Source organism: Callorhinchus milii, unplaced genomic scaffold, assembly GCF_018977255.1.
Source record: "Callorhinchus milii isolate IMCB2004 unplaced genomic scaffold, IMCB_Cmil_1.0 Scaffold2, whole genome shotgun sequence".
Classification (NCBI taxonomy): domain Eukaryota; kingdom Metazoa; phylum Chordata; class Chondrichthyes; order Chimaeriformes; family Callorhinchidae; genus Callorhinchus; species Callorhinchus milii.
In genome coordinates this window covers 63,481,179-63,487,178 of record NW_024704743.1, presented here as the reverse complement: position 1 = coordinate 63,487,178, position 6,000 = coordinate 63,481,179, and the positions used below count along the sequence as shown (strand labels likewise).

General features: G+C 38.9%; 1 non-coding gene across 1 annotated transcript; it reads left to right on the top strand.

Moving 5' to 3' along the window:
• The first annotated feature begins 5,079 nt into the window (after positions 1 to 5,079).
• Positions 5,080 to 5,151, top strand: trnav-cac. Its single transcript has one exon. It is a non-coding gene; the product is annotated as a tRNA-Val (tRNA).
• Positions 5,152 to 6,000: the final 849 nt, after the last annotated feature.

Here is a 6,000-nt window from a genome sequence, read left to right as displayed (position 1 = left end):
ACGCCTGGAAGACGTCCCTAGGAAATGCAATGAGATGCAATGTCATTGTCTCTTCTGCTCCTACAGACTCTTAGGTCCATTTAAGCAGTAGCCTCTGGCGAGTACTATTATCTGCTGAAAGGCTCAAAGCCTATTACAACGAGTTGAATGCAAGTTTTTTTTTGGTTAACCAGATCCTTAATGCATGCAGAAACCCATCACCATGCTTAAGAGTATCCAGATCACACTGAGGGTCCTTGTACACTTTCCAGCAAGGATAGTGATGAGAAGCAGGAATACTTGATTGTTTTTTCTTTACCTTTCCTTGTGATGCTAAAGCCACAGTGGTGTCCCCGTTGCTGCCGAGGCTAATATCAGCTAACTCAGTTGGGATTTCATTACAAGTCAGGTTTAGTGCTGTGGTCTCGGGCAGCTTGCCCGCCAGAGCAAATTGGTAATCGTGACATACTAGGTTGGGTATCTCGGCAGGGGCTCCCTTCACATACAATGAACTGCTGAGTTTCAACACTCCTACCAAAATTGCGCTTGAATTGGCCGCTCAGGAATGCACAAGAGGGGTTGATTTATTTTCTAATTTGTTTTCTTCCCCAACCACTAGGAATCCTGAGAGAAAATTATCTTCCACTCTGCATCAAATAAACACACCGTTGTGCTGTGCTACCATACACTAATCTTGTAGGATTCAGAGATTCACATTAGTTTTGATATACAATATTACAAATTATTCTGTACCAATGCAACTGAGAAAGTGACTTTATATTACCTTATATTGAGAATGGATTGTCTTTGCCCCCGCCCCCCAATTATTATCTATTCCTCCCACAAACACTTCCTCCCAAAAAGCTTATTGATGCCAAAGTTTCATGGGCACTGGCCGTCCTTTGTTGCCTCATCCAAGTGGACATTTTTTTGCGTGAGTGCCCATCAGACTGCGTGTATGTAGATGTTGTAAGTGCAAGGGGAATTACAGTTTAGCCTGACCCTGGCTTGACATGGTATCCAAGTGTGCACTTTTCAACAAGGCTTGTGTTCAGAAGCAGGAACACTTGAATGACTTTTCTTAACTTCCCTGATGATGCAGTATTAAAGCTACTATCAGCTAACTCAGCACAGAGCAGGGATTGAAGCTGGAACCTTCCTGGTCTAAATGGCTCGGAATAACGTGATGTGGCATATTCACTCACTGAGTCATTAGGGAGTAAAAGAGTTTTATTCTGTTTACCTGCAGTTAGCATTTCAGAGGATGCAAACTTAAACATCGTCTTCATTTTGAGGCCTGTTTTCTGTAAGTTCTTTTATGAACTACAGACACTTGGCTTCAAAGTTGAGACTGAATTCAACAATGTACCAAATTTTGGACTCTATGATTCTACATTCATAAAATACATCTCGAGCTGGGTGGAATTTCTTTCCTAGGTGAGTGGAATTTTTTTAAAAAACATTTTTTCAGTCAGAAGCTTTGTTATGAAAGCAACATGGATTTTCCAGTTAAGTTACTAGTTTTGGAGCATCTCACCAATTACCAAGTAAGGAATGTTAATTTTTAGGAAGTATCAGTAAGCAAGATTCGTCACTGAAATAGAAAAGTACCCATTCCAGTCATTGACATAAAATCCAGCTTGATTGAAAAGCCTTAAAACATTATTATAAAGACATAGCACAATGTGCCAAGCTCAGTGAGAGTCAAATTAATGATGTTCCCAGGCAAAGTTTCAAATCCTTTGATAACAGTTGTCTAATAAATAATGTTTGTTTTCTCCTCAAATCTTACTCCGTTTGGAACATTTGAAAAGAAATTTGGGATCTGAATGATTCATTTAATATTTCCTGCATATTACATGCGCTGTGATTGGTGAATTCATTTTATTTAAAGTGAAATGTGAGCAAACATACATGCCTGCCTGGAAACGCTAACTCGTTTTGTTTATTTTTAATGGTTGCCTTATAAGAAAACCGTTTTATCTCTTTGTCCGAATGTGAACAAATGTTAACAAATCTGCAGTGCCGAACCAAAACATTTCTCAGCTTTAAAGTTTTGCTGTTGATCTTGTTACTCGTCAAACACCTCAAATTGTTTTCTGTAAAAAAAGCACACAGTGCTGACAAACTGCTCTGATGTCTTCTCTGTGTGCCTTCTCCTCTTGTCCCACAATTTAGCGACCCAGAAAGTGCATTGATTCGATCTGTAAGCGTTGTTGGCTGGATTATGAATGGCACTTGAAAGTTTAATTTCCCAATGTCAGAAGATGTTCTAGCACGTACAGTGTCAAGCAAAGAGTTTCCATCTCCATGCTAAACTTCCTTCCAAATTTCTGTGATATTTGCGTGCCCCCGTGATCTGACTAAATTAAAAGCACTGTGATTACTCTAGCAACTATACCACAGAACCTGTCATTCATTCTTGGTGTGATTTGTAACACTTTATAATGGCAGGGAATGTGTAATTTTTCAAACCTGTGTGGGATGAGAGGGGGCATTGTAATATGTAATGTCTTCTAATTACATAATGTTATGTAGAATATCCAATAACACATGGATGGAAAATATGGTTAAAATGCGCCTTGAAGCATTCTTTAAAAACAGGTATAGGACTGATTTCCCCCCTCCCTCTTTCCCACAGATTTCTGAAGATTGACTTCACCCACAGGTCTGCAGACTTAAGATCAGCACCATGGGGTTTTATTAAGCAAGCAGGAATAAGTGGCCCAAACTTATTTCTGGCTGTGTGAGCAGTGATTCATCCCTGCTTTATTGGCTTATTATTCAAACATTATTGAATCACTGAAAAGCATGCTCCTTGCAAATGCAAGGATTATTATTGATCCACCTCTAATGAATAACATGGTTTAATGATGAGCTTTCAAGCGTTCTTTCAATTGAAGAACCATAGAATATTTTTGCTTTATAATGAATGTGCAGCAAAATTCAGTCTGGGCCCCTCACTGAAACTTAATGTTCCAAAGATCTAAATCCAACTGTATATGTCTTTTGAAATTAATGTAACCTCTCTTGAAGCCCAAAGTTTCTAATGGTATATGTTTTAAAGCCATTGCCTTGTCCTCCTGATGTGAAAGGCGCTATATAAATACAACTTGTTGTTAAAATGTAATACTGTATCAGGCAAATTTTTGGACAATGTTTCATTTAGACGGCAGTTTTCTACAATGCCCAAATAGAACGGAAGAAATCCAGCTTCCAAATCAAGACTGAATTTAAGAATTTTTCAGAAAATTCTGCACAATGCTAAATTTTTAAGACATTGGTTTTAGGGCAAAAATTACGACGTTTCAGGTATACAGTGTCAAATGACTTGCTCTACTGAATGGAGTATTTTGGCTCATAGAGCAGATTAAATACAGTGCTCTCCGTGTTAACTGATACGATTATTGCCATGTAGATAGCCAAGTATAAATCTTACATAATTTTTTTATTGATAACAAAATTCAGACATTTAGACGTCAATGAGAGACTTAATTCCAACCCAAATTCTTAACTTTAATATAATACTCCATCCAAGATTTTTTAAGATTTTTGGACGATTTCACTTTTCTATCGAATATTATATTGGATATTTTTTCTAAAATTGTATTACAAATGGTAATTCTTCAAGGAACATAAAATGACTACAAGAGGCGATTAGGTCTGAAGGAATGTTCTAGGGTTTTGAATAAAATTTCCTTTTCAGTATTTATTTTTTTAAGTAAAAGGGAATAAAGCAATGTAATCAACAGCTGTACAATAGAAATTACATAAGCATTAAATATAGTAATTTAACTAGAAGTCTTGTTTTTAAATTTGAATAACTGAGTTCATAGAACATCAACAGAAGCAAGATTTGTTTTTGGCAAAATATTTACAGTAAAAAATCCTTAAAATTTATTACAAGGTTTTAAGTCATTGACCAAGGAAGTTTGACCAATTTTGTGATTTTAGCGCTAATGTGAAGTAGTAAATGTGCACAGTTTAGTTATGGTTGTCTCTGAAATTACCATTTTGTGCTCTTCAACAGTCTGATGACTAGATAGAAAAGAGAATAACTCTCTGTCCTTTTTTAATAAGTAGGGCTCAATGGATTGCAGTTAACCGCTAACTGCTAATATCAAGGGAATCCTCAGTATTGGTTTTAACTTTGGAACATTACACTTTTAATAAGGCACCCATCATTTATCTTTTAAAGTTCTCTTACTATTTACTATTACTATTTACAAATAAGCAAGAAATGAATTTACAATTTATACTAATTGAACTTAATTCACTGCCGTGTGCACAATGTTAAGGCATATGAAGGAACCTCATTCAACTGAATATTTCAATACACCTAGGATAATATTTCTGCTCAAAATATTTGAGTTTTATTTTAAAAAGGCACAGGTCCTAACATGATGTATATACTGCACTTTGAATGTGCTACATCCATTAACATTTTCCATTTTCCTGGACTCTTAATATGTTGGATGTTTTCTGTTGTAAACAAAAGCTCTTTAGGGTTGTACTTGAATCATTTTCAGCTAGAATTTGTAACATACTGATGGTAACATTTATGTTTCATTTGTTGATTTGTATATCATGAAAGTTGTACTGACTGATGAATGTTCAGTGGATTGTATTTTGTAGATTGATAATTGGGTGAAAAAAGCTGATTTGTATCTATGTGGTGGCATTTATGAATGAGATTTCTCACTCTCAAATCAGGCAAATGCTTGTTCTCTCTCCTGCCCTCCCACTGAAGTTGATAGTCATATGCTGCTTTATGATTATAGTTGTTTATTAGGAATTAAAAGTTATGTCAAGCACTGCTCATTGTTTCCTGCATCAAATATTGTACCAACCCTACTAAATTTGCATTGTGGTACATTGCTGCTGTTAGTGTTTATTTATGTGTGCTGATCGATGCTGATTATGCACGGAATTGTACAAATAAAATAATCAAAAAACTCAGTCTTGTAAATTCAATTCATTTGAACATGAGTTGTCAGCTTGACATGAGTACTGTATTCAAGTGCTGACCTATGTTTTCTACATTTGTATTAAAGCAACCAGGAACATTTTGTTTACAGATTAAAACTACAGGAATTGTGGAGTCCTGTAGCTCAGTGGTTAGAGCACTCGCCTCACAAGCGAGAGACCTGGGTTCGATTCCCGGCAGGGCAAAACCTTGGGCAAGTTTCCTTACTCCACACACCTAATAATAATCCCTCCAAAAAAACAAAAACAATAATAAATTGTTCATTTTCAATCCATGACTGTTTGTGGGACACTGCTGTGCGCAATTGGCTGCCACATTTCGTCCACAGATATAGTCAATTCACTTTACAGTCTATTCTGTGAAGCACTTTGAGACGTCGATAAGACGTGAAAAGCGCTATATCAAATGCAACAACAACAAGATTCCATTTATAGAGCGCCTTTCACGTCGGGAGGACATCCCAAGGCACTGGACAGTTGGGTCAGGACCCGAGCAGGGGGAAATGGTCAGGGTGAGGGGAGGGAAGGGAGGGAGCGAGGAGGGGGTAGAGAGTCGAGAGGGGAGCTGAAGGCACGGTCAAAGAGAAAGGTCTTGAGACCGGCCTTGAAGGAGGAAAGGGAGGAGGCAGCGAAGGCACTGGGGGATGGAGTTCCAGAGCCTCGGGGCTGAGAGGCTGAAGGCCCGGCCACTGATGGTAGGGCGGTTGGGGCGGGAGATGTGGAGCAGACCGGAGCCAGAGGAACGGAGGGTACGGGCAGGTAAGTAAGGGGATAGTACGTCGGAGAGGTAGGTGGGAGCGAGGCCGTGAATGGCCTTGTAGGTGAGGATGAGGATCTTGAATTCGATCCTCTGGGGGATGGGGAGCCAGTGGAGGCGAGCGAGGGTGGGAGTGATGTGGTCCCGAAGCCTGGTGCGGGACAGTACACGAGCTGCAGAGTTCTGAATGACCTGCAGCTTGTGGAGGGAGGTGCCGGGAAGGCCGGCGAGGAGAGAGTTCCCATAGTCCAACCTTGAGGTGATAAAGGCGTGGACCA